Below are 27,440 nucleotides of genomic sequence, written 5' to 3' on the forward strand. Positions count from 1 at the left end.
TGAAATAAATAAATAAAATAAATAAAATTTAGATTTGCATGGAATAAACATTTTCCCCATGTGTGCAACTTCTCTAACATTTCTACTCTACTGCTCTATGCCACTATGCAAATGAAATGATACGCATGCAATGTTTTATTATTATCAAGGTGAATTTTTTCTCATGTGTTTTCCTGTACCTCAGACCTTCCCCGTGTCCTCATCAGTTTCACACACATCCATGTACTATTATGTGAAAAATATAAACGAGGTCCTTAAAACGTGTAAGTTTATCATACATTGTAAAAAAGAAACCTGAAGAGCCTTATAGATTTGTCAAAAAGCAGCTACAGTTGAAGTCGGAAGTTTACATACACTTAGGCTAGAGTCATCAAAACTCGTTTTTCAACCACTCCACAAATTTCATGTTAACAAACTATAGTTTTGGTAAGTCGGTTAGGACATCTACTTTGTGCATGACATAAGTCATTTTTCCAGCAATTGTTTACAGACAGTTTATTTAACTTATAATTCATTGTATCACAATTCCAGTGGGTCTGAAAATGTCATACACTAAGTTGACTGTGCCTTTAAACAGCTTGGAAAATTACAGAAAATGATGTCATGGCTTTAGAAGTATCATTTGACTCAATTGGAGGTATACCTGTGGATGTATTTCAAGGCCTACCTTCAAACTCAGTGCCTCTTTGCTTGACGTCATGGGAAAATCAAAAGAAATCAGCCAAGTCTGGTTCATCCTTGGGAGCAATTTCCAAATGACTGAAGGTACCATGTTCATCTGTACAAACAATAGTACGCAAGTATAAACACCATGGGGCCACGCAGCCGTCATACTGCTCAGGAAGGAGACGCGTTCTGTCTCCTAGAGATGAACAAACTTTGCTGCGAAAACTGCAAATCGATCCCAGACCAACAGCAAAGGACCTTGTGAAGATGCTGGAGGAAACAGGTACAAAAGTATCTACATCCACAGTAAAACGAGTCCTATATCGACATAACCTGAAAGGCCGCTCAGCAAGGAAGAAGCCACTGCTCCAAAACCACCATAAAAAAAGACTATGGTTTGAAACTGCACATGGGGACAAAGATCGTACTTTTTTGGAGAAATATCCTCTGGTCTGATGAAACAAAAATAGAACTGTTTGGCCAGAATATCCATCGTTATGTTTGGAGGAAAAAGGGGTAGGCTTGCAAGCCAAAGAACACCATCTCAACCGTGAATCACGGGGAATGGCAGCATCATGTTGTGGGGGTGCTTTGCTGCAGGAGGGACTGGTGCACTTCACAAAATAGATGGCATCATCAGGAGGGGAAATTCTGTGGATATATTGAAGCAACATCTCAAGACATCAGTCAGGAAGTTAAAGCTTGGTCGCAAATTGGTCTTCCAAATGAACAATGACCCCAAGCATTCTTCTAAAGTTGTGGCAAAATGGCTTAACAACAAGTCAAGATATTGGAGTGGCCATCACAAAGCCATGACCTCAATCCCATAGAAATGTTGTGGGCAGAACTGAAAACGCGTGTGCCAGCAAGGAGGACAACAAACTCAGTTACATCAGCTCTGTCAGGAGGAATGGGCCAAAATTCACCCAACTTACTGTGGGAAGCTTGTGGAAGGCTACCCGAAACATTTGACCCAAGTTATACAATTTAAAGGCAATGCTACCAAATACTAATTGAGTGTATGGTAACTTCTGACCCACTGGAAATGTGATAAAATAAATAAAAGCTTAAATGAATCATTCTCTCTACTATTATCCTGACATTTCACATGAAAATAAAGTGGTGATCCTAACTGACCTAAGACAGGGAATTTTTCTTTGGATTAAATGTCAGGAATTGTGAAGAACTGAGTTTAAATGTATTTGGCTAAGTTGTTTGTAAACTTCTGACTTCAACTGTATGTAGGCTATCGTTGTCCATCGCTTCTCATGGCACACACTGCTAAAGCGGTTGACTCGCAATTGATAGTGCACTTTAACCGTGCACCTCTTGTAAAATATTAGCTCAAAAGTATTGTACAGTTCCTATACCTAAATATAAACCCTACCGGCACCCAACATAAGTACTGGTACCTATTTAAGTCCAAGTCGAGCACTGCACACTACATGTAAATTCTCATTTCAAAAGGGAGGGGGGGGGTGAGATTTGAACCCTCGCCACAATCTGCGACAATTACATGGAATAGGCACTTTACACAGAGAGCAATTTGACCAGTCAGTGAAATACACATGATAGTTGCTTTGATGATCAGAACATGCTGTTGGGCAGGCTGCCCATCCATGAACAAATGTTGGAAAGCGTCCAACTACTTCAACGATTTTAATTGGCTGATTGACTTGTGCCAGGATATAATCGGTGCCACCTGTTGAAGTTAGCCAAAGGCTAACTTGTACCACGTTATCTGATGGGACGAGCTACAATTTAGCATTTGGTCACATGTAAGTACATTTTAATTGGCTGATATGCATTTTGTGTGTGAGAACCCATTTAACTTTAAATGCTTGCTTATGTTCGGAAATATGTTTGCAAGTCTGACATGCAGTCTAGCAAAATGAAACACACACACCCACCCCGTCCTAAAACAAGCTGGTTAATGATAACAAAGTGGCAACAAACAAACAGTGAACCTGACACTATCTCCCTCCCTCCCTCTCAGGTGTTCACCCCCGCGGTCGACCCCCCTATTATCACCCCATTCTGATCTCCAGATCGGTGGATGAGGGGATAAAATAAAGGACTAAAGGAGGGGGAGCTGTCTTTGTGTGGAGCTGGAGCCCACAGAGGTAGTGTTATCTCTGTTTGTTCTCTGTCACAGTGCTGGCCCTGGGGATCCAAACACAAGCAGACAAGCTGGCCAAGACACACACACAGCACAGAGACCGAGGAGTGATCTAGGCTTCACACGCATCACACTCACAGGCATGTTGATCTCTGTCTGTGTCTACCAGCATGTGTATATCAAATACCAAACATAGAGCTTCACCAATGGGCTTAGCTGTGTCTCTCAAGAGGAGAGGGTTAGGAGGAAGGGTTAAATCCATCAAAGTGCACTAAAGCCCCGTTCACACAGCCTATACTGGAGGAGGATCAACACTCCCTGGATGTAACGGAGTGCCTCCATTCCAACTGTTTTTTTTTAAGGGGTGGATCAGCTAAATATCGCGGAAAGAATATTGGTTCCATCAATGTAATTGTCTGCATCATTTCCAATCCCCCATATATTTTTGGGATAAATATATATACCCATATACATACACACATGTATACATATAAAAAAATACAGTGGGGGAAACAAGTATTTAATCAGCCACCAATTGTGCAAGTTCTCCCACTTAAAAAGATGAGAGAGGCCAGTGATTTTCATCATAGGTACACTTCAACTATGACAGACAAAATGAGAAAAAAAATCCCGAAAATCACATTGTATGATTTTTAATGAATTTATTTGCAAATTATTTGGAACCTGAGTCTTCTGCTCGGCACGTGAATGTGTTAGGTCACTGTGCTAAAAACTAGACATTGGCTTTGGAGCGAACGCAAGTCATCAGTTCTCAGGCAAGGTTTACTGCGAGTGGGATTTCAACAAACCACCTGTATTACAGAAGCGTCTGAAATAAATCTCCCGTTACTATAACCACTGAGGTGTTATGAGTTTCCACAGTGATGAGTTGGCCGTCTAGTCTGCTCTGCTACCTGGGCGGATCGCGCCAGGCACCCACAGGGGAGAAAAGGGTTATTAGTCCCCAGTCACAGGACAGCTCTCTCCCCTCACTAATTGGCCAAACTGCTTAATTGGTCATGGAAATCATAGAGACAGTGGTTCTGGCAGCAGCCTTAATACGCTGAAGAAGACACCTTTATTTAAGTAAAGTTGGGCTGGGTGAGGTGTCTATGGCAATGCACTGACTGAAGCAGCATCATTTCATTTACCACTAGAAAGGAAAGCTGAGAGATTACAACAAGACAGTGTGAAGGAGGCCGTACCAATGATTTAAGCAGCACTGCAAAGCTACTTACTTTTAACTACAGTGTCTGTCTTCCTAAAGAAAACAATTGCTGTTTTTCAGCCTTTGTTCCCTAAATGTATTCAACAAAGTGCTAATTTGAGAGTGGTTTTATTTCCTGCTAAAATAATTTGTTAGAGAATCTTCTACTCACGCATACATTATAGTGTAGTTATGTTGTGATAGGGTGGGCAAATAGCATGCAATGATTATGAGAGCACTTTAAAGAGAATCTTTGAATCTTCAATCTGTTTATACGAGTAGGTATACAGGTCAGGATCACATGATTTATTGCACTGCACAGACAAATGATTGATTGATCAATCAATTGCGATTTGTTGTTGTATTGTCCAACATGGAAATTGCAGGTGACAACTTTTATTTTTGAGGGGAGCACAGACGTCAGTTCATCGTCTAGTTATGATTTACAATAAGTTGTCAAATAACATAAATTCATGAATGAAGGGCGACCTTCACAGCCAATAGAGAACAGAGGGGGTGAAGGACCATGACAGTTTCATTTGTTTGAGAGGACTTAAGAGGTGGTCCTCTCTGCACTTGTTTGATTGGATTGTCAATGAGGATGAGGAGAAGACAAATAGTCTCTGTGTGTGTGTGTGTGTGTGTCTGTGTGTGTGTGTGTGTGTGTGTGTGTGTGTGATGGTCCTGAAGGGAAATGGTTCATTATTCTACAAACCCCCTCTCGTTAATCTGCGCTCATAAAGGACTACAGAGAAAATACTTTATCAGACCTCTTTTTAAACTAAGTATTCTGGAAAAAAGAAAAGGTGAAAAGCACAACCTTCCCACTTTATACATCATTTTATCACAGTGTCCCTGTCATACAGAAACCCCCAGAATTCAACACCGATATGTCAGAGTCACATGATGACATTTTAGAACACCAATTTAGAACACCAATTTAGAACACCAATTAAGATTAAGAATAAAAGTTAAAGCATCTAAACTAAATTATTTCATTTCTGAGAGGCAAGTTTTTGTCTAACAAACTGAGGAGTGTGTTCTGGGGCTAACAGTACACATCCAGCTGGTGAAACCTAATCTCCCGGGGCGATGGAAAGGAGGCGAGCAGACGTCCAAGTCAACAGAGAGGCAGACCAAGACTCTGACCCCCAAGCTGGCCACCACTCTACACACACACACAACACACAGACACATACACACACACACCCCGAGTGCTCACACAAGCCCACGGCTCAGTGACAAATGGAAGGGTGTGCTGGCATATTTCATTAGACCAGCTGCACCCACAGTGTGTGTGTGTGTGTGTGTGTATGTGTGTATGTGAGAGAGAGAGAGAAAGAGAGACAGACAGACAGACAGACAGACAGACAGACAGACAGACAAAGTGAGATCAGCCTACTGCAAACTGACCGAAAGTCCAAATAATTCCCTTGCCAAAAAACAAAGAAAGAAAATATGCAGATCTGCTCTAAAATCATTTTCTAGGAATTGCTTTTCATACATTTTAATTCTCATGTCTCTGGTAAAACATTAGCACCTGAATACTAATATGTGTCCTAAAACGTCCTCTGGATAAAGCCAGTCGTGCCGTTTCGTGGTCCCAGATTTGTCCGTGGTGGAGCAGCTTGTCGACTTGGCCTGCCTTGAGGAAGAGTAATGGTATTTGGCAGATGAACCAAACACGACTGTGGCTCCCCCTTCCTTACCCTCCTACCCTACTGCAGAGAAACAAACACCCTGCATGAAGGGATGCCATCATTGCCATGCATCAATGGCTGTCTATGGGAGGCCTGCCTGACTGAGTCCCACTGCCAGTGCTGCCAGCCTACATGGCTCATCCTTGGCTCTGTGTCTGGGAGACCTGTGGGAGTCTTCTTCCCAGGGGAGGACGGCTGTTCTGGGCTTGGCATTAGGAGAGGCAGCCTCTTCCTCTGTGGTTGTGGGGCTTCCTGACCCTTGCTGGGGAGGGGAGCAGATGGCCAACTGGACATCCACACTGTGGCCTTCTGGTGCCTCTCTCTTTGCCTGCCACATATGCTTCACCCTGTGGCTGTCTGTTTCCTGGATCCCTCACAGCATCACCATGGCTACACAACCCCCAGAAAGAGAAGAGGGGAACACACATGCACGCACATGGCTGCACATGCTTAATGTCTATGGCAAAAACATTTGAAATACTATTGAACAATGAATAATGTGTGTGAGAAGATGTATCACAGTACATGAAGCAGAATCATTAGGACTATAGTCAACCATCAAGAGATAAAAGGAAATTTCAGAAAAATACAACAAAATTGGCAACTATAAGGCTGTGTATACACAGGCAGCCAAAATCTGATATTTTTCCCACTAACTGGTCTTTTGACCAATAAAATCAGATATTTTCACATCATATCGTTTTCAGAGCTGATCGGATTGGTTAAAATACTAATTAGTGAAAACAAGATCAGAATTGGGCTACCTGTGTAAACAAAGCCCAATAGACATGGCTGGGACTTATTGGTTCTGACAAGATAATCACAACCCTGCAGCAATGACATTCATCAACACAGAAAACACCTCAGTCATCTGGGCACGCGCACTTGTGGACTTTCAAACTGAGGCTCAAGCTGTGTATAGTGCCATACTGTAAGTGTGACATAATGTATCATAATTCTCATGCTGGCGAGGGACGTGAATGCATACATTGGGTCAGGGTGACAGTTTTCTGGAATCTTGACTCTGACGCTTCATAGCAGATGGTGGTAACTATCCATCTGCAGTGTGTTTGTGAGTCATAATAATCATGACAAATACCCAAAGGTAGCAGGCATCAAAATATGTGCAATGTGTTGCTTCCACAAATGGAGAATTATTCTGCTCTAAACAAAAAAACGTTACATTTCGACTAACATAATAGATGGTTGTTTTAATTTAAATCAATATCTGTGTTGTGATATGTAGTGTGTGATGGAACATAACTGTTTTTTTCTTTGTTTTTTTACATATTTTAACCACACTAATTGTGTGTCTAATTTTCTGACCCATGTACACACATAGGTCTACACACCAACACACACTTTATTAATAGATCATCAATTTCTCCTGCTCATTTTTTCTGGATGTTTTCTTTCCTTCTCCAGCATAGTAAACTCTGGCATCTCATTGCCCTTGCCAATACTTCCTGGAACGAACAGAGTTGTGAGGCAGAACCAGGAACTAATTTCATTAGCGTCTGGCTGCCATTGGTGAATAATTAGGGTCTGTCCTCCGTCTGCGCTAGCCGGGCCCAGAGTTCTGAGAGGTTAATAACCAGTAACAATCAATTACTTAACTAATCTGATATGATCAATAAGGTCCTCCAATTGACAAAGTATGTAGCCAGAAGAGGGGCAGAATACGATAAAACCTTCGACATCAAGTAACGGGATGTTTTTTTCTCTTTCCGTGCTTCTACACCTGCATTGCTTGCTGTTTGGGGTTTTAGGCTGGGTTTCTGTACAGCACTTTGAGATATCACCTGATGTACGAAGGGCTATATAAATAAATTGTATTTTATTTTATTAGAATAGACAATAAAATAACATATGGTGTACATTTACTACGTGTATGTATTTACAGTTGAAGTCTTAATGTTGATATTACACTGGTGGAATCTGCAGAATCCAAACGGCTCAAAAACTAGACCAATGAAGTTTAGAATGTGTGTTATAATAAAATGAAAAGTGGCCCAAGCCCTAAAGTGTTCCCCGTGATAGGTTGCCACATAAAAATAACTACTTGGTTTTCACCATGAGAGTTTATTCTCAGGTTTAAAAAAAAAAAGAGAAAAATTGTAGAAAGCAGCCAAGCTGGAACACCAAAATTGGTGCTTTTATGGAGGTTTGTTATAGTCTGTCTCCCATTTGACACATACACTGGGCATTTGATTTGCCTGACCCAGTCTCTGTGTCATCTGAGAGAACATTGGCATACCAGCAGAAAATTATTTTACCCTTTTTTTCTCCCCAATTTCGTGGTATCCAATTGTTGTAGTAGCTACTATCTTGTCTCATCACTACAACTCCCGTACGTGCTCGGGAGAGACGAAGGTTGAAAGTCATGCGTCCTCCGATACACAACCCAACCAGCCGTACTGCTTCTTAACACAGCGCGCATCCAACCCGGAAGCCAGCCGCACCACCGTGCACCTGGCAACCTTGGTTAGCACGCACTGCGCCCGGCCCGCCACAGGAGTCGCTGGTGCGCGATGAGACCAAGCCCTCCCTAACCCGGACGACGCTAGGCCAATTGTGCGTCGCCCCACGGACCTCCCGGTCGCGGCCGGTTACGACAGAGCCTGGGCGCGAACCCAGGGACTCTGATGGTACAGCTGGCGCTGCAGTACAGCGCCCTTAACCACTGCGCCACCCGGGAGGCATCCAGCAGACATTTAATTGTCCATTCAACCCTTTAGTCGGCTTCTCTTGTATCGGAGTATATCTGGGATCACATGAGAACGGATTATTTTAAATGATATCTAACCCTCTGTCCAGCCATTACTCACACATCACAGACCACTGGCCTTGTTATTGGGAATTGGAGATGGCCACAAACCCTTGTCCGTCTTGATCCACAAATTAGTAAATCCACAGCCATGGCCTACTCCTCCATTTGTCTCCTTCCTTCACAATGGGGCCTCAATTACCCCCCAGGATTCAGTCACTTACTTACAGTATGCAATCATAGCAATTACCATCCCATCTGACCATCTCACCCCAGCTCAGGCTCAACATAATCTTTCGATTGGCAGAAAAATAGTTTTTAATGACATGCCTTTTTTATATATATTGAAACTTGCTCCCTTAATTCCACTACTATTGTGATGACTTTCCTGCCTGGGCAATCTAACCAAGTTGACTGTGTAATGGAGAAAATGACCTTGGAATAGCAATTGATGCCGTCAGACAGTGCTTGATGATAATGCTGGAAAATTAATGAGTAGTTGACCTAGGAATCATTTGATAATACAGGCATATTAATAACTGAATGACAACCTCAAGAGTTCATCATCAAGAGTTCCTCCCTCCTCTGATCTTTGAGATATGATTATTAGTTGGCAACAGCATCACAAACAATCACATTCTTCAAACAATGGATGGTTATGTCCTGATTCCATTTGATTTGAGGTGAGTCAGATTTAAAGGTCCTGATTTGGCCTCGTTTTAGATTTGGTTGATTAAGAAATGCTAGCGGCCATGACTGAATTCAAAGGTGTGGTTTGATGTGGGTGTCTCATGTGTTCCAGTTGGTAAGCGTTAGCCAAATTATTTAGCCAATTAGCTTCAGCCGGCTGGCGTGCGATCGAGTTGGTTTGACTTTGGATAGCCTATCTTTGGGGATAGTTAGGGACTGTCAAAGAATTACACAATGTAAATGAGACAATATTTTCATGTTGCACACCCTTTAGTTTAGTTTAGTATGTGAATTTATATACTTGAATTGGTTTTAGGTTTTTAAATCATTGACATTTGGAGATTTTGGAATTTTAACATATTGTCATATACATTCTGTAATTTTCTGATGGTCCCTAACTAGCCCCATAGGGATATCCAAAGTCAACCCACATTTACCACAGGGATTACTATTGGGTCGCCTGCAGATGAATCCTGAATTGATGATTACTGGTGTGCTGCCAGTTGTGGGCATTTGGGCAGGATTGAAACAAACCCAACCTTTATTTACATTGTGATTCCGTTCACGACCTCAAGTCTCACAAAACTCTGTTTTGGACAAGACTGACTTTTTGACCAAAATGATCCTATTTACACTTTGTAGCCAATTTTGACAGTTAATAAATGTCTATGAATAAATGTCTATGACTCATGTCGATGCCAGGCTATTTTCTAAATGAGAAGTTGTTTTTTAAGGGGCAATTGTTGTTCAGAGCACAAGGTGTGGCCAATGTGTCATCTAACTAACATGCACACTGTCACTTTCCATTCAGCACCACCAGAGAAAGGACCACATCAGGCCCACAGGCAGCATCTGTACAGTGATTTAACCTCACCAGGACCATGGACAGCATTTATACAGGTTACCACCAGTCAACCTATTGAGACATCAGGACCACAGACAGGGTCTATACAGTCATTCTAACTACACCAGGACCACTGACAGTCTGCACAGTGACTCTAACCATGGAAAGCACCTTTCAAAGTTACCGCCAGTCAATCTAACCATATCAGGACCACAGACAGCTCCTACACCCCCTGCAGCTGTACTCCAACCCTGCAGTCTGCACAATAATGATGGGTGACATCCACCGTTGATGTTGAACCTGACTTTTTCTTTCCCTTTATAACAACACATGAAAACAAAGAGCACATAGACATATACTTAGATCACATGGAGAAAAATGCATTGGTGTGCTGAAATAATTTAGCTTAGTTCTGAGAAAAGTAAATAGCCATTACTACAGAGTGCTCAATAGGGATTATAAACTCAGCAAAAAAAGAAACATCCTTTTTTCAGGCCCCTGATTTTCAAAGATAATTCTTTAAAATCCCAATAACTTCACAGATCTTCATTGTAAAGTGTTTAAACATTGTGTCCTGTGCTTGTTCAATGAACCATAAACAATTAATGAACAAGCATCTGTGGAAAGGTCGTTAAGACACTAACAGCTTACAGATGGTAGGCAAATAAGGCTACAGGTATGAAAACTTAGGACACTAAAGAGGCCTTTCTACTGACTTTGAAAAACAGCAAAATAAAGATGCCCAGGGTCCCTACTCATCTGCGTGAACGTGATCACACCTACGGGACAGGTACAGAATGGCAACAACAACTGCCCGAGTTACACCAGGAACGCACAATCTCTCCATCAGGGTTCAGACTGCCTGCAATAGGCTGAGAGAGGCTGGACTGAGGGCTTGTAGGCCTGTTGTAAGGCAGGTCCTCACCAGACATCACTGGCAACAACGTCGCCTATGGGCACAAACCCACCGCCACTGGACCAGACAGGACTGAAAAAACTGCTCTTCACTGACTCGTCGCGGTTTTGTCTCACTAGGGGTGATGGTCGGATTCGCATTTATCGTACTCTGGAGCGGGATCAATTTGGAGTTGGAGGGTCCGTCATGGTTTGGGGCAGTGTGTCACAGCATCATCGGACTGAGCTTGTCGTCATTCAGGCAATCTCAATGTGGCATTACAGGGAAGACATCCTCCTCCCTCATGTGGTACCCTTCCTGCAGACTCATCCTGACATGACCCTCCAGCATGACAATGCACCAGCCATACTGCTTGTTCAGTGCGTGATTTCCTGCAAGACAGGAATGTATGTGTTCTGCCATGGCCAGCGAAGAGCCCGGATCTCAATCCCATTGAGCACGTCTGGGACCTGTTGGATCGGAGGGTGAGGGCTAGGGCCATTCCCCCAAGAAATGTCTGGGAACTTGCAGGTGCCTTGGTGGAAGAGTGGGGTAACATCTCACAGCAAGAACTGTCAAATCTGGTGCAGTCCATGAGGAGGAGATGCACTGCAGTACTTAATGCAGCTGGTGGCCACACCAGATACTGACTGTTGCTTTTAATTTTGACGCCTCCTTTGTTCAGGGACACATTATTCCATTTCTGTTAGTCACATACATGTCTGTGGAACTTGTTCAGTTTATGTCTCAGTTTATGTCTCAGTTGTTGCATCTTGTTATGTTCATACAAATATTTACAATAAAACCTCTTTGGGATAGGCGTGCCGCTAGCGCCTGGCATCGACAACATCCGGTGTTGTAATTCAAATGACAAAAATCATAATATTAACCATTCATGAAAACACAAGTGTCATACATTATTGAAAAGTTTAACTTCTTGTTAATCCAGCCACTTTGTTAGATTTCAAAAAGGCTTTACGGCGAAAGCACACCATGTGATTATCTGAGGACAGCGCCCCGCTTACAAAGTTTTACATACATTTTCCAACCAAGCAGAGGCTTCAAAGTCAGAAATAGCTATAAAATAAATCACTTACCTTTGAAGATCTTAATCTGGTTGCAATCCCAAGGGTCCCAGCTACATAACAAATTGTCCTTTTGTTTGATAAAGTCCTTCTTTATATCAGTTTTGTTGGCGCGCTTGACTCAGTAATCCACCGGTTTCCATAGTTCAAAACGCATACAAATGAATCCCGTAAGTTACCAATACATTTCTTCCAAACAAGTCAAACAGCATTTCCAATCAGTCCTCAGGTACCCTATTATGTAAATAAACGATAACATTTAAGACGGAGACCGGAGATCTTTACCGGATATAAATAACGAAGTGCGTGCCCTCACTGGAATGCGTTACAAACACTACAGCTAAGTGAGAAGATAAGGCTGCATTTCCAGTGGTAGTTACATGAACACTCCACAATGAGTGCTGCACTACAGAGGTGGACTGAGACAGAGAGAGGTGGGGATGAGTCATCTATAGGATGCACCGAGAGAGAGAGAGAGAGAGAGAGAGAGAGAGAGAGAGAGAGAGAGAGAGAGAGAGAGAGAGAGAGAGAGAGAGAGAGAGAGAGAGAGAGAGAGAGAGAGAGAGAGAGAGAGAGAGAGAGAGAGAGAGAGAGAGAGAGAGAATGGTTCAAACTTAGAGAAAGTGATAAAAAAAATACATATTGTTCTATTTTGTTTTCAATAAGTAATTTGGTAGAGTAAATATAGAGTATTGTTATGTGTAGTAATATGGTAGAGTAAGAGCTGTGGATTAGTGAGGAATGGGGGCCAAGGTCAGGTCAGGTCAGAGTAAGGGAGAAGGAACAGTTTATTACCCACACCACTTAACTTCCTGCCTAGCAATGAAGATGTAATGTTTCGAGGGAAGGAGGAGACTTCACCTAAATTGGCCAAACTTAGCAATGGAGGGAGAAGGGCCTTGATAAGGGATGTGACCAAGAACCCTATGGTCACTTTGACAGAGCTCCAGAGTTCCTCTGTGGAGAAGGGAGAACCTTCCAGAAGGACAACCATCTCTGCAGAACCACCAATCAGGCCTTTATGGTAAGGTGGCCAGATGGAAGCTACTCCTCATTAAAATGCACAAGACAGCCCACTTGGAGTTTGCCAAAACGCACCTAAAGACTCTCAGATCATGAGAAACAAGATTTTCTGATCTGATGAAACGAAGATTGAACTCTTTGGCCTGAATGCCAAGCGTCACGTCTGGAGGAAACCTGGAACCATCCCTACGGTGAAGCATGTTGGTGGCAGCATCATGCTGTGGGGATGTTTTTCAGGGGCAGGGACTGGGAGACTAGTCAGGATTGAGGCAAAGATGAACGGAGCAAAGTACAGAGAGATCCTTGATGAAAACCTGCTCCAGAGCGCTCAGGACCTCCGACTGGGGGGGGCGAAGGTTCACCTTCCAACAAGATAATGAGTACACAGCCAAGAGAACGCAGGAGTGGCTTCGGGACAAGTCTCTGAATGTCAATGAGTAGCCAAGCCAGAGCACAGACTTGAACACATTTGAACATCCCTGGAGAGACCTGGAATTAGTTGTGCAGCAACATTCCCCATCCAACCTGACAGAGCTTGAGAGGATTTGCAGAGAAGAATGGGAGAAATTCCCCAAATACAAGTATGCTAAGCTTGTAGTGTCTTACCCAAGAAGACTCAAGGTTGAATACCTCAACATAAGTAACATTACAAAATGTTATATTTGTAATACGTTTTTTAAAATACATTTGCAAAAATGTATAAAAACCTGTTTTTGCTTTATCATTATGGGGTATTGTGTGTAGATTGATGAGGGTAATACATTTTTGAACATTTCGAATGCACCGTATAGAGTATTATTATGTGTAGTAATGTGGCAGAGTAAATATGGAGTATTATTATGTGTAGTAATGTGGCAGAGTAAATATGGAGTATTATTATGTGTAGTAATGTGGCAGAGTAAATATGGAGTATTATTACGTGTAGTAATGTGGCAGAGTAAATATGGAGTATTATTATGTGTGTAAGGTGGCAGAGTAAATATGGAGTATTATTATGTGTGTAAGGTGGCAGAGTAAATATGGAGTATTATTATGTGTGTAAGGTGGCAGAGTAAATATGGAGTATTATTATGTGTGTAAGGTGGCAGAGTAAATATGGAGTATTATTATGTGTGTAAGGTGGCAGAGTAAATATGGAGTATTATTATGTGTGTAAGGTGGCAGAGTAAATATGGAGTATTATTATGTGTGTAAGGTGGCAGAGTAAATATGGAGTATTATTATGTGTGTAAGGTGGCAGAGTAAATATGGAGTATTATTATGTGTGTAAGGTGGCAGAGTAAATATGGAGTATTATTATGTGTGTAAGGTGGCAGTGTAAATATGGAGTATTATTATGTGTGTAAGGTGGCAGAGTAAATATAAAGTATTATTATGTGTAATAATTTGATAAAAACGTAACAAAACCTGTTAACCTCATCCACGTATGACTTGCCACGACTATGACAACTCAAAGCACATCAGTAGCAGGGGAAGGAGCTGATTGGGCAGTCGGAAACTATGTGCAAATGAATTGGCTGAGAGATGGATAAACAGAGAGAATCAAGCACTGCAGATTGGCTGCCTGCCTGTAGCGGAAGCCGGCACCATGCAGGCTGAGTGTTCTCATTCAGAGAGCTGAGGGTGGTTTAACAACAGACAGAGATAGAGTGATAAACAGCATATACTGTACATCCAACAATCTATCTATTTTTCTATTCCTATATGTATCACGCCATCTCCCGCCCTCCATCTATGCAATCAGCATCAGATGTTATATTGACTGACACACACACACACACACGCACACACACACGCACACACACACACACACAAACAAACACACACACACACACACACAGGCTAGACACATAGCATACTAACAAACTACAATAAATCTCAGTCCTTCCTGGTTCTGCTTCCTGGATGCAGCAACGGAAGAGCATCCTTAATGGCTTCCTCCCTTCCCCCTCGTCCCTGCCTCCTCCTCATTCCCCCCTCTCTCTCTCCTTCCACTCCCTTTGTCTCTGACTGCAGCATTATTCAGATAACGAAAGAAAACAGCATGAAAAAGAGGGATGGATTTCCCACACATTACCTTCCTCTGGAAAGAGAGGGAGAGTTAGTGGTGTGCTCTGAGATTCAGCTCCAATTTAGCAGCAGCTTCCAGACAGCTACGGCTTAAACATCACATGACCTTCCGCCTGCTCCTGCAGCACTGTCATATGACAGCATAGGCAGGGGAAATGCACTCTGGGATATGCAGTACAGAGGGGCAAATTGACTACGGAAATCAAGGAACAATAGCAATTGCAGAGATAGAAATTAAAACATTTCAAATGAAACAAAGTGGATTCATTGTTCTTAATGCTTCTTGATATGGGTAATCTATGTCTGTCATTTGTGTAATATACATTTTGCATGCGGAAATAGAAATGGACTACATTTAAAAAATCTATTACTGGAAACACGTGGTTATGTGGTGTTCTTCTATTCTTCCCAGTGAATTGTTTCATATCTGGAATATATTCTGTGAGTTCAATGGTGTTGTGTTCCACTTAATGCTGTTAGAGCAAGGAGAGTCTGCAGAGAGAAAGAGAGAGCGAAACAGAGATACAGAAAGAGAGGGATACAGAAAGAGAGAGATTCACAGAGAGAAAGTGCACGAGAGAGAGAGAGAGAGAGAGAGAGAGAGAGAGAGAGAGAGAGAGAGAGAGAGAGGAATCTGTAAACTGGAGCTGTATCTGACCTCAGTGAGGTGAGTGTATAGTGGGCCAGTCACAGCCAGTGAATGGCAGAGAGGTAAGGTAGTGTGAAGGAGAGATTAATATTACATTAACCTGGGTGAAACAGGGTAAACCATGATCTCCTGGGACTAGAGGTGACAACAGTCCTCATGGAAAGGCAGCACAGTCTCCTCCATAGCAATAGGATTACTTGTTGGACCCGAGTCCACCCATCATGGCACATTGACTTGAATGGCCGTTCTAGTAATTTTGTTTCTATGGTCTTCACATTGGACTAGTATATTAGCTAGTAGATGAGCTCTGTGCAACAACTGCTATGGTGAGATGTTACTGTAAAATCCAAGGTGACAAACTGGGTTCTCCAGGGGAAGAATGCCCTAACTAACATTGGCAAAATATCACTCCTTCCTGCCTGCCTCTCTCTCTCTCTCTCTCTCTCTCTCTCTCTCTCTCTCTGTCGACCTTCACACCCTCACACTGGGTGTTTTTGGCAGCCACAGCCACGGAGGGACGGAGGGATGTGACTCCTGCCTAAGTCTGTTCTCTTGGACGGTCAGTTTTTCAGAAGCTTTTAGATGTGTTCTACATTCTCTGGTTCTTTTCTCTCTCAGTCATGCATGTCATCTCTCAGTCATCCATGTCATCTCTCAGTCATGCATGTCATCTCTCAGTCATCCATGTCATCTCTCAGTCATGCAAGTCATCTCTCAGTCATGCATGTCATCTCTCAGTCATGCATGTCATCTCTCAGTCATGCATGTCATCTCTCAGTCATGCAAGTCATCTCTCAGTCATGCAAGTCATCTCTCAGTCATGCATGTCATCTCTCAGTCATGCAAGTCATCTCTCAGTCATGCAAGTCATCTCTCAGTCATGCATGTCATCTCTCAGTCATGCAAGTCATCTCTCAGTCATGCATGTCATCTCTCAGTCATGCAAGTCATCTCTCAGTCATGCATGTCATCTCTCAGTCATGCATGTCATCTCTCAGTCATGCAAGTCATCTCTCAGTCATGCATGTCATCTCTCAGTCATGCATGTCATCTCTCAGTCATGCATGTCATCTCTCAGTCATGCAAGTCATCTCTCAGTCATGCAAGTCATCTCTCAGTCATGCATGTCATCTCTCAGTCATGCATGTCATCTCTCAGTCATGCAAGTCATCTCTCAGTCATGCAAGTCATCTCTCAGTCATGCATGTCATCTCTCAGTCATGCAAGTCATCTCTCAGTCATGCATGTCATCTCTCAGTCATGCAAGTCATCTCTCAGTCATGCAAGTCATCTCTCAGTCATGCATGTCATCTCTCAGTCATGCAAGTCATCTCTCAGTCATGCATGTCATCTCTCAGTCATGCAAGTCATCTCTCAGTCATGCAAGTCATCTCTCAGTCATGCATGTCATCTCTCAGTCATGCAAGTCATCTCTCAGTCATGCATGTCATCTCTCAGTCATGCAAGTCATCTCTCAGTCATGCAAGTCATCTCTCAGTCATGCATGTCATCTCTCAGTCATGCAAGTCATCTCTCAGTCATGCATGTCATCTCTCAGTCATGCAAGTCATCTCTCAGTCATGCAAGTCATCTCTCAGTCATGCATGTCATCTCTCAGTCATGCAAGTCATCTCTCAGTCATGCATGTCATCTCTCAGTCATGCAAGTCATCTCTCAGTCATGCATGTCATCTCTTTCAGTCATGCATGTCATCTCTTTCAGTCATTCATGTCATCTCTCAGTCATGCATGTCATCTCTTTCAGTCATTCATGTCATCTCTCTGTCATGCATGTCATCTCTTTCAGTCATTTCTGTAATCTCTTTCAGTCATTCATGTCATCTCTCTCAGTCATTCATGTCATCTCTCAGTCATGCATGTCATCTCTCAGTCATTCATGTCATCTCTCAGTCATTCATGTCATCTCTCAGTCATGCATGTCATCTCTTTCAGTCATGCATGTCATCTCTCAGTCATGCATGTCATCTCTTTCAGTCATGCAAGTCATATTTCAGTCAAGCATGTCATCTCTCAGTCATGCAAGTCATCTCTCAGTCATGCAAGTCATCTCTTTCAGTCATGCAAGTCATCTCTCAGTCATGCATATCATCTCTCTCAGTCATGCATGTCATCTCTCAGTCATGCATGTCATCTCTTTCAGTCATGCATGTCATCTTTCAGTCATGCATGTCATCTCTCAGTCATGCATGTCATCTCTAAGTCATGCATGTCATCTCTTTCAGTCATGCATGTCATCTCTTTCAGTCATTCATGTCATCTCTCAGTCATGCATGTCATCTCTTTCAGTCATTCATGTCATCTCTCTGTCATGCATGTCATCTCTTTCAGTCATTTATGTCATCTCTTTCAGTCATTCATGTCATCTCTCTGCCATTCATGTCATCTCTCTCAGTCATTCATGTCATCTCTCAGTCATGCATGTCATCTCTCAGTCATTCATGTCATCTCTCAGTAATTCATGTCATCTCTCAGTCATGCATGTCATCTCTTTCAGTCATGCATGTCATCTCTCAGTCATTCATGTCATCTCTCAGTCATGCATGTCATCCCTCAGTCATGCATGTCATCTCTCTCAGTCATGCATGTCATCTCTTTCAGTCATTCATGTCATCTCTCTCAGTCATTCATGTCATCTCTCTCAGTCATGCAAGTCATCTCTCAGTCATTCATGTCATCTCTCTCAGTCATTCATGTCATCTCTCAGTCATGCATGTCATCTCTCTCAGTCATGCATGTCATCTCTTTCAGTCATTCATGTCATCTCTCTCAGTCATGCATGTCATCTCTCAGTCATGCAAGTCATCTCTCAGTCATTCATGTCATCTCTCTCAGTCATTCATGTCATCTCTCAGTCATGCATGTCATCTCTCTCAGTCATGCATGTCATCTCTTTCAGTCATGCATGTCATCTCTTTCAGTCATTCATGTCATCTCTCAGTCATGCATGTCATCTCTTTCAGTCAAGCATGTCATCTCTCAGTCATGCAATTCATCTCTCAGTCATGCAAGTAATCTCTTTCAGTCATGCAAGTCATCTCTCAGTCATGCATATCATCTCTCTCAGTCATGCATGTCATCTCTCAGTCATGCATGTCATCTCTTTCAGTCATGCATGTCATCTTTCAGTCATGCATGTCATCTCTCAATCATGCAAGTCATCTCTCAGTCATTCATGTCATCTCTCAGTCATGCATGTCATCTCTTTCAGTCATGCATGTCATCTCTCAGTCATGCATGTCATCTCTCTCAGTCATGCATGTCATCTCTTTCAGTCATGCATGTCATCTCTCTCAGTCATGCATGTCATCTCTCAGTCATGCATGTCATCTCTCAGTCATGCAAGTCATCTCTTTCAGTCATGCATGTCATCTTTCAGTCATGCATGTCATCTCTCAATCATGCATGTCATGTCTAAGTCATGCATGTCATCTCTTTCAGTCATGAATGTCATCTCTTTCAGTCATTTATGTCATCTCTCAGTCATGCATGTCATCTCTTTCAGTCATTCATGTCATCTCTCTGTCATGCATGTCATCTCTTTCAGTCATTTATGTCATCTCTTTCAGTCATTCATGTCATCTCTCTGTCATTCATGTCATCTCTCTCAGTCATTCATGTCATCTCTCAGTCATCCATGTCATCTCTCAGTCATTCATGTCATCTCTCAGTCATTCATGTCATCTCTCAGTCATGCATGTCATCTCTTTCAGTCATGCATGTCATCTCTCAGTCATTCATGTCATCTCTCAGTCATGCATGTCATCTCTTTCAGTCATGCATGTCATCTCTCAGTCATGCATGTCATCTCTCTCAGTCATGCATGTCATCTCTTTCAGTCATGCATGTCATCTCTCTCAGTCATGCATGTCATCTCTCAGTCATGCATGTCCTCTCTCAGTCATGCAAGTCATCTCTCAGTCATTCATGTCATCTCTCAGTCATGCATGTCATCTCTTTCAGTCATGCATGTCATCTCTCAGTCATGCATGTCATCTCTCTCAGTCATGCATGTCATCTCTTTCAGTCATGCATGTCATCTCTCTCAGTCATGCATGTCATCTCTCAGTCATGCATGTCATCTCTCAGTCATGCAAGTCATCTCTCAGTCATTCATGTCATCGCTCTCAGTCATTCATGTCATCTCTCAGTCATGCATGTCATCTCTCTCAGTCATGCATGTCATCTCTTTCAGTCATTCATGTCATCTCTTTCAGTCATGCATGTCATCTCTTTCAGTCATCCATGTCATCTCTTTCAGTCATGCATGTCATCTCTTTCAGTCATGCATGTCATCTCTTTCAGTCATGCATGTCATCTCTTTCAGTCATGCATGTCATCTCTTTCAGTCATGCATGTCATCTCTCAGTCACGCATGTCATCTCTTTCAGTCATGCAAGTCATCTCTCAGTCATGCATGTCATCTCTTTCAGTCATGCATGTCATCTCTCTCAGTCGTGCATGTCATCTCTTTAAGTCATGCATGTCATCTCTCAGTCATGCATGTCATCTCTTTAAGTCATGCAAGTCATCTCTCAATCATGCATGTCATCTCTTTCAGTCATGCATGTCATCTCTCTCAGTCATGCATGTCATCTCTTTAAGTCATGCATGTCATCTCTCAGTCATGCATGTCATCTCTTTCAGTCATGCATGTCATCTCTCTCAGTCATGCATGTCATCTCTCAGTCATGCAAGTCATCTCTTTCAGTCATGCATGTCAAGTGTGCAATCTAATATTACGATACCTGCTAAACTGTTACTGTTTACCTAAATCCAGCACTTTTATCTCTTTCATTGTGTATGATATTGTATCTTGAAGTACAGTCTTCTGTAAAGCACAATCATCTTACTGTTGTCTGTGTTTTGTCTGATTGTTTGTACCACAGACTTAAGCAGAAATATATAATCTCTATAACTGGTACACAGTACCATCTGTGGTTTGCATTTCAGACTGACATGTCTGGCATCGTCCATAGTTCTGTGGCAGGTTTTGGGCCATGTGTGTCTCCTCTGAGTATAAGACTGCTGGCCAGAGAGAGGTAGTGAGGGAGAGTTGTAGTGAAACAAGAGAAATCTAGTAACAAGAACACAGTTGCCTCCATCAGTAACATTAGTTAGTTAGTTGTAACATTAGTTTTTTTGGAAGGGGGGGGTGTAACATTTTAGCAGCAGACTTTTTGTTCTATAGTAGTTAGTTAGTTGATTGACTGCTCAGTAATGAGACTGTGTTACTATCTGTATGTAGTTCCAAATGCAACTGATTAAAACTGTTATAACTGCTGCTCAAAACTGTTATAACTGCTGCTCAAAACTGTTATAACTGCTGTGCAAAACTGTTATAACTGCTGCACAAAACTGTTATAACTGCTGTGCAAAACTGTTATAACTGCTGTGCAAAACTGTTACAACTGCTGCTCAAAACAGTTATAACTGCTGTGCAAAACTGTTACAACTGCTGCTCAAAACTGTTAGTGGTATGTTCAATTTCAACTGTTAACATTATGGACGATGAATTCATCAAGAAGAATAAATTAAATGTAGATGTAGACAACAGAACAATTATACGTGGAAAGTTATACGGATAAAAGCAGATCAAGTTGTACTAATAAATACAGATATTTACAGCGACAACATTAGTTGATTTAGCTGACTCCTGCAGCTTAACTCCCAATCACTGTCTACCTCTCAGACAGGGCTTGATGGTTAGACTGAGCCAACCACATCCCCAGCTAGCCTGGCACCGAAGTTGGTTGAAATCAAACTGGAACTTTTCTCCACTCCTTCAATTTGGACCTCATCCACTCCACAACTCATTGTAATTCATTTTGAAAGAATGTTTCTGTTAAAACCAGGGAATGCTGTGAACTTTCTACCTGGTTGGGTTTTGAACAGCTCTGCCTCCATGACAACCTCCACACGGGCTAGAATGTCCACGTTCTGGCGAGCAGTATGGTTGATGCCACTTGACTTTGATGTCTCTAACTCAGCATCTGTGGTGTCCATCAAGTCCTTGAGAACACAAATGGACTTGCTAAACCTGTCTGCTGCTTGCTCAGTCATGTTAGAACCCAGGCCCTTCAGAAAAGACTTCAAGAAGCTGTTGAGGTGTTCCAGGAGTAAGTCAAGGGTTATTCTTTCCCCTCCATTTCCAGAACCTGTTCCAGGTAAGACTGTGTGCCAGCCGAGGGGAAAGAGTGGCAATGACTTCCAAGGTCAGTAGAATGGTTTTGTAGGCATATTGGCTATGACCATAGGCCTTGTAGAACAACAGAGCTACAGTGTATAACTTCAACAACATCTCACCATCTCCCTCCTTCACTGCATCCTGCATAATGGACAGGAAGAAGCCGAAGATGAGTCTTGCACGTATGTTGTTTTTGTGGTGCCCCTCACTAGACCAGGGTCTATTCATTATTCCAATAGAAACTCTCATTTGCATTTTTTTTATTTAGAGTAAATGGTTTCTATTGCAAAACGTTTTGCAACCGACTAAACATTTTGCAACAGAATTGGCATAATGATTACACCCCTGGTTGCAATTGGCACTGAATCTATTATCAAGGCATAATGTTTTTTCTTATGGTTCTGCCTTGCTTTGATGTATGTGTCAACATTTCTGCCACCTGGCACACGGCATGGGAGAATCCCCCTCTGTAGAGGTTGGCCCCTGGACGTATTTCTGACTCTGAGAACATTGGTTACAATGTTAGCGATATCATCAAACATGAAGAATCTGTCCATAATTTGTGACACAGAGACATGCAGCCAGCTCCTCTTCACTTCAGGTGAATCACTACTAACGTGGTCAGGAATTAAACCGTTTGAGACATCTGTTGAGACCAATTGAAGAAAAAAAGTGTAATAACAACAACGATACAGTATATACATATTTGTTCATGCAATAAACATTACAATAGAGCTATGGTATTTCAACCACATAAGACAATTACATGGTAAACTATTTGTAATGGTGTCATCTCATTGTATTCTGGAATAAGAATAAGATCTCAGACATGTTGAACATCAAGCATTTCAAATATACTTATACACTACTAGTTAGCTAGTTAGCTAGGAGTCCAATTAATGTTCAAGATAGCAAAGACTCATTTAATATCAAATGATGTAGTTATACACCGAGCATACAAAACATTATTAAGGACACCTGTCATGTCAATCCCGAATAACAAAACAGACAAGTGTTCAGTAATATGTACTTATTGATTATTGTAATTTTCCTTGTTTTGAGGGTCAAGCATGTGCCAGACCTTTAATGATTTTTCTGATGATGATGATGATGATGATGCCTGTGTGGAGTGAATATTGACCATGTTCACAGACTACACCATATTCTCAGTTTAGAGCTGTGTCCATCCTGACCTGAAACCGTCCTCAGACCCAGAGACTCAGGCCAGGACCAGAGTCATTATGACACATTATGGAACTGGGCAACATTCCAGAAGACATTTCTGGGTTAGAACACCTATCCAATTGTATCAGAATCATATTTCCAGACCCTTTATGACTTAATAAGCCCGAATTAGCGGAAGTAAAGTAGAGAAGACCCATCCATCACAATGTGAATCAGAATGTCTGAGATGACATCACTAGTTTACAGTCCAGACATCTCTTTGTCCGAGCTGGCTGGGTCTTGGGCTGATGAAGGGCAGAATCGCCTGCTGGGACAAGGACAGATACTAGTTAGTATAAAGACAGCTAATATTCAGTGACCAGAGTCATTGGGGACAGTGGACAGTCTGCAGTGCTGATCCTATTATGTCAAGCTCAATGACAGTTCATTGTTGAACTATTTCTCTTCTTATTTGTCTCTTGTCGGTTTGAGTGTGTGTGTGTGTGTGAAATATGGAGTCCTATACTGTATATACACTGTGTATAGACCGACCAGGTGAATCCAGGTGAAAGCTATGATCCATTATTGATGTAATTTGTTAAATCCACTTCAATCAGTATAGATGAAGGGGAGGAGGCAGGTTAACAAAGGATTTTTAAGCCTTGAGGCAATTGGTACATTGAATGTTTTTGTGTGCCATTCAGAGGGTGAATGGGCAAGACACAATATTTAAGTGTCTTTGAACAGGGTATGGTAGTGCCAGGAGCACCAGTTTGTGTCAAGAACTGCAACGCTGCGGGTTTTTCACTCTCGATAGTTTCCTGTGTTTATCAAGAATGGTCCACCACCCAAAGGCATCCAGCCAACTTGACACAACTGTGGGACGCATTGGAGTCAACATGGGCCAGCCTTCCTGTGGAACGCCTTTTGGAGTCCATGCCCCAACGAATTGAGACTGTTCTGAGGGCAAAAGTGTGTGTGTGTGGGGGGGGGGCAACTAAATATTAGGAAGGTGTTCCTTGTGTTTGGTGAACTCAGTATTTTTATCATTTGTATGTGACACAACAATCCCCATGAGGTTCTCTCGATACTGTTGATGCCAACATATTCCGACACTTTTCAGCAACCAAGATGCCCCCCCCCCCCCCCAAGTTGGAAGAAGAGTCAAAAGATCTTCTCCCCTTCAATGCAGTGATTTGCTGTTCTTTCAATGAACTTCCAGTTCTCAAGAGCAGCCATTGTTATGATTTTCAACTTCTGTGCCAAGTATAGTTGTTTCTAGTTGTCGTAATCTACTAAACCACCCCCACAGATTATCAGAGGATGCTGATTGGTCCGGCCATACTGTGGACGGTAGGGAGGAGCTCAAACTCTTTGAATGTGGTTGTGGCAAGACTGTATCTATGTTGCAAAACTGAAAGTAAGCTCGCAAGATCAAGATGATTCCTACGAGGCCAGCTGGGGTCCAGTAACTGCCAGCCTAGTGGTTAAGAGTGTAAGGCCAGTTACCGAACGGTTCAAATCCTTGAGCAGACTAGGTGAAAAAATCTGTCAATGTGCCTTTGAGCAAGGCACTTAATAAAGCTAGGCATGCATATATATAATCACATGTGCGTAGTGGCATAAAGTTGAGCAGAAGTGTTTTTTGTTAGCAGAGTCTGGATTGTTTTTTGCCTTTTATAAAGGCATTTCATGCAATTCTATGCCATTTACACAATAAAATACATTAGTAGAATATTTTTTAATACCACACAAATTAGTGAAATGAGTGGCTACTCTGAGAGTGGGAAACTGAGAGCAATAATAATGGCCTGGTCTTGAATGCAAACAATATCCCAGGTCAATGAAGAGACATACATATAGTACAATGTATAGACTACAGTAGGCTACTAAATAAACTTTCCAGTGGCACTGCCTCCCCCAATGATGAAGATGAAGCCGAGGCTACTCACCGGTGATGGCCGATGTGCTCGTGCCAATAGCCTACCTCAAGATAAGATACTTTGAAAAGCATTGCTATTCGGTCAGAATACCTCAAAAGTTTTTAAAAAACTTATTAGCTTCTTCAGATAGATTAGTCTTTTCAAAAGTACGCATTTGCTTTCCAAACTGTACGCTTTTCTCGCAATTGCATTTAAAAATGTCCAAAAGTCAACTGACGGCCACAACCAACCATAGATGACAGTTCAAATTTAAGTCAGGACTGGCTGTCATTGCTAGTGTACCCATGAGTTTAACAGTCAAATTGCCAGGGTTAGAGGTTCCAAAACCCATCTATGGATTATATGTCTATGGCCACAACGCATCAAGCTGTTCTACAGTACATTCGGAAAGTATTCAGGCTCCTTGACATTTTCCCCAATGGTTTAAATGGTTTTTTCCCTCATCAATCTACACACAATACCCCATAACAACAAAGCAAAAACAGGTTTCTAGAAATGTTTGCAAATGTAATAAAACAGTTTGCAAAATGTTTATAAAAATCACATTTACATAAGTATTCAGATCCTTTACTCAGTAACTTGTTGAAGCACCTTTGGCCCACGATTACAGCCTTGAGTCTTCTTGGGGATGATGCTACAAGCTTGGCACACCTGTATTTGGGGAGTTTCTCCCATTCTTCTCTGCAGATCTGCACAGCTATTTTCAGGTCTCTCCAGAGATGTTCGATCGGGTTCATGTTCGGGCTCTGGCTGGGCCACTCAAGGACATTCGGAGACTTGTCCCAAAGCCACTCCTTGTGTTCTTTTGGCTGTTAGCTTATGATATCGTCCTGTTCGAAGGTGAACCTTCACCCCAGTCTGAGTGCTCCTAAGCGCTCTGGAGCAGGTTTTCATCAAGGATCTCTCTGTACTTTGCTTTATTCATCTTTCCATCAATCCTGACTAGTCTCCCAGTCTCTGAAAAATATCCCCACAGCATGATCCTGCAACCCACATGCTTCACCGTAGGGATGATTCCAGGTTTCCTCCAGACGTGACGCTTGGCATTCAGGCCAAAGAGTTCAATCTTGTTTTCATCAGACCAGAAAATCTTGTTTCTCACTGTCTGAGAGTCCTTTAGCTGCCTTTTAGGAAACTGCAAGCAGGCTGTCATGTGCCTTTTACTGAGGATTGGCTTCCGTCTGGCCATTCTACCATAAATGCCTGATTGGTAGAGTGCTGCAGGGATGGTTGTCCTTCTGGAAGGTTCTCCAATATCCACAAAGGAAGTCTGGAGGTCTGTCAGAGTGACCATCGAGTTCTTGTTCACCTCCCTGACCTAAGGCCCTTCTCCCCCGATTGCTCGGTTTGGCTGGATGTCCAGCTTTAGTTGGTTCCAAACTTCTTCCATTTAAGAATGATGGAGGCCACTGTGTTCTTGGGGACCTTCAATGCTGCAGAAACATTTTCGGACCCTTGCCCAGATCTGTGCCACGACACAATCCTGTCTTGGAGCTCCAAGGAGAATTCTTTCGACCTCATGGCCTGGTTTTTGCTCTGACATGCAGAGCCAACTGTGGGACTTTATACAGTCAGGTGTGTGCCTGTCCAAATCATGTCCAAACAATTGAATTTACCACAGGTGGACTCCAATAAAGTTGTAGAAACATCTCAAGGATGATCAATGGAAACAGGATGCACCTCTGCTCAATTTTGAGTCTCATACCAAAGGGTCTGGATAAGTATATATTTTATTATTTTTTATTATTTGAGGCCTCCCGGGTGGCGCAGTGGTTAAGGGTGCTGTACTGTAGGGAGGTTTTTGCCAGTAGGGATACCCTTGTCTCATCATGCACCAGCAACTCCTGTGGCAGGCTGGGTGCAGTGCACAGTGTTTCCTCCGACACTTTGGTGCGGCTGGCTTCCGGGTTGGATGTGAGCTGTGTTAAGAAGCAGTGTGGCTTGGTTGGGTTGTGTATCGGAGGACGCATGACTTTTAACCTTCGTCTCTCCCGAGCCCGTACGGGAGTTGTAGCGATGAGACAAGATAGTAGCTACTAACAATTGGATACCACGAAATTGGGGAGAAAAAGGGGTAAAAATTCAACAACAAAAAAAAGACAAATAACAATAATAATTAGCAAAAATGTTTAAAAAAATATTAAAAAATCACTTTGGGGTATTGTATGTATTTAAACAATTTTAGAATAAGTCTGTAAGGTAACAAAATGTGTAAAAGTTCAATGCACTGTATATTTGGTACACATGATGCCAAAATTGTGGCCTGTACGTGCTTGTGATAAAACCTAATCCATAGCTATTTTTTTAGAAGCTATTGATACTCTTTGGCTAAATGATGCTCTCTGATGTAATCTTTCAAATGTTTTTTTTGTTCAGACAGGAGTAATATAATTGTTGAAAAAAATGTGTTATAT

General features: G+C 42.2%; 1 protein-coding gene across 1 annotated transcript in view; it reads right to left on the reverse strand.

The window, feature by feature from the left end:
* tsnare1 (T-SNARE Domain Containing 1) overlaps positions 1-15,180 on the reverse strand; it is a 126,120-nt gene extending 110,940 nt beyond the window's left edge. The window contains exon 1 of the mRNA XM_031787051.1: positions 15,074-15,180. The gene's annotated coding sequence lies outside the window, so the exon portion shown is untranslated. The remainder of the gene's footprint in view (positions 1-15,073) is intronic.
* Positions 15,181-27,440: the final 12,260 nt, after the last annotated feature.

The sequence above is a fragment of the Oncorhynchus kisutch genome, linkage group LG13, assembly GCF_002021735.2.
Source record: "Oncorhynchus kisutch isolate 150728-3 linkage group LG13, Okis_V2, whole genome shotgun sequence".
NCBI classification, from domain to species: domain Eukaryota; kingdom Metazoa; phylum Chordata; class Actinopteri; order Salmoniformes; family Salmonidae; genus Oncorhynchus; species Oncorhynchus kisutch.